The sequence below is a fragment of the Priapulus caudatus genome, unplaced genomic scaffold (genome assembly GCF_000485595.1).
Source record: "Priapulus caudatus unplaced genomic scaffold, Priapulus_caudatus-5.0.1 Scaffold244, whole genome shotgun sequence".
NCBI lineage: Eukaryota > Metazoa > Priapulida > Priapulimorpha > Priapulimorphida > Priapulidae > Priapulus > Priapulus caudatus.
In genome coordinates, this window is record NW_014577305.1 from 218,412 (window position 1) to 221,085 (window position 2,674).

Consider the following 2,674-nt stretch of genomic DNA (forward strand, 5'->3'; position numbering starts at 1 on the left):
GGGCAGAACCATAGTTTTGAAAGCTAGGGACCGAGTTTTAGAGTCAATACTGGAGATAGTTCTCTTTAGAGTTCACCACTGCTCACACTACTCTGGGCACTGTAACGCACAAATAATATGCCCACGGGGAGCAATGACGGTCCACCTATATCACATAAAGTCGTGGTCCACACCAGCAAAAAATTAATGTATGATTTCATGCTCTAACTTCATGAGTCAAACCTCAAAAAAAGATGGCTAAACTAGTGGCAACGTGTTATTTTTGTAATGCCTAAATCTTAGGTTTCATTTTTCATGGCAATCATGCCTTTAACTAGCTATGTTATTTCTCCTTACTGAAACAAGGGGACTTTGTAATGTATCATATGTGGCCGAGGTATAAGGTCCAACGTGAAAAATTAGTCGATGAATCGCATGTAAATTCACATATTACTATAACACTGTGTGGTAGCAGATAACAAATGGAAAGTCATTCATAAAGTATTAGTCACATACATCAGTATGCTTATGTCAACAACAAGCCGCTTGGCTTGAACCGGTGCCGGTGGCAATGAAATTCACTATGCTTGCGTATTACTAGTACTTGCATGCGTTGCACTAGTATAGAATAGCAGTCAGGATATAAAAAAACAGTTTATGCAATAAAGTTCAGTAAACAGCTGATAACTCAATAATTGCACCACATTGTGATTGTTAACTTGAAATAAGACCGGGCAAATTTTAGTAAGATTTAGACGAAGTAGTATTAGTAAGTTAGTGGCTTTCCAGAAATGTAACTACTGGGCTTTCTTCTAAATAATGCATTGTACATTATAATCACGAACCATAGGATAACATTTCTTGATAAATTTAGATATGCAGTCCCATCTATTTTGACAACACAATTATATGCATAGCAATCATTGCAACACCACTGCATCTCCTACATAGCAAATATATATTTTAATGATGATTATGTGTTGTGATTTTAATCCAAGTCTTTTTTCATAGCCAACAGTTCATTTTCAACCCACAGCCACTACTAGTTTTAGCAATGCTACCACCGTTTACACGGATAATTAAGACATAAATTACGGTAAAGTACACACATTAATTTAGAGGATATTTAGGGACGTTGTCAAATTTATACCTGAATATAGACACAAATTGAAGATATACTACTGACTACAGTAACATCACACACAACCACTAGCAACTTGTACAGTGTCAAGAACTTCTAGAAATATATCTGTTAATTCTGATCCATAAATGTCCCGTGCCACGTTTGTGTAGTAAGTGTGTTCAGCACCGAACCTGTTTCTTGTGTACTTATCACAGCCTGTTCACCACTGCTCACACTACTCTGGGCACTGTAACGCACAAATAATATGCCCACGGGGAGCAATGACGGTCCACCTATATCACATAAAGTCGTGGTCCACACCAGCAAAAAATTAATGTATGATTTTATGCTCTAACTTCATGAGTCAAACCTCAAAAAAAGATGGCTAAACTAGTGGCAACGTGTTATTTTTGTAATGCCTAAATCTTAGGTTTCATTTTTCATGGCAATCATGCCTAACTAGCTATGTTATTTCTCCTTACTGAAACAAGGGGACTTTGTAATGTATCATATGTGGCCGAGGTATAAGGTCCAACGTGAAAAATTAGTCGATGAATCGCATGTAAATTCACATATTACTATAACACTGTGTGGTAGCAGATAACAAATGGAAAGTCATTCATAAAGTATTAGTCACATACATCAGTACGTTTAGAACTGATAGTTATAATCAAGGTAGTAAAACCCCATGCCCAGCCCATGATATAGAAAACATACATACAAGTATATGTATACATTCAAGGAATGTGGAACCATGTCATTTCAAGGAACTTCATTTATTTATTCCTGATTTAAGAGCAATTCATTTCTATGTAGTCAGCTCTCGAATGCTGTGACTACTAACCAGGCACATAGTATATTGAGCCCACTTAAAAATCAATAAGATCTGAGGGGGTACACAGTTTGCATGTGCAACGAACAAACACCAAACTATGCCGGCTACACCCAGATGTCAATATTAACAATGATTCATATTATAACATGCCCTTTCAATGCAATAGAAGAGACAGTCTGCAAAAAATAAGTAGATGTACACTGTACTTTGTCTACACTGTACTTTACTGTCCTTTGACATGTCTAGTCATAGTCATAAACAAATTAGTTTTACTATTGCAATAAAACATACCAAGCAATGAATGTTAACCAACACATTATTAGTCATGGTAGTTACCTAAATTTAATTTAATCTGCTAGGAAGAACAAGAATACATGTGTGACCTATCTAGCTAAAATCTATAGTAACAAATGCATTGTAACTCTTAACATTTCTACGTCCCAAAAACTCCACAATTCTCCTTAAGCCAAAACAAAATATGTGTGTGGTTACCATTACATGCCGGAAAAAAATGGGTAGGTAGGTAGGGAAAACATTTTATTTTCTTGAAATATTTTATTTACGAACCATGTCCGAAGGATGTGCGTTGTGCCTTTTGAAGCAGGAACTGTCGAATTCATATTTATTTTATTTATTATTATTTTTTCTCTCTCTCTACTGCCTCTCTCTCTCTCTCTGCTCTCTCTCTCTCTCTCTCTCTCTCTCTCTCTCTCTCTCTCTCTCTCTCTCTCTCTCTC

General features: G+C 36.3%; 1 protein-coding gene across 1 annotated transcript in view; it reads right to left on the reverse strand.

Moving 5' to 3' along the window:
• LOC106807941 (serine/threonine-protein kinase 25-like) overlaps positions 1–2,674 on the reverse strand; it is a 36,550-nt gene that overhangs the window by 30,800 nt on the left and 3,076 nt on the right. The window lies entirely within an intron of this gene.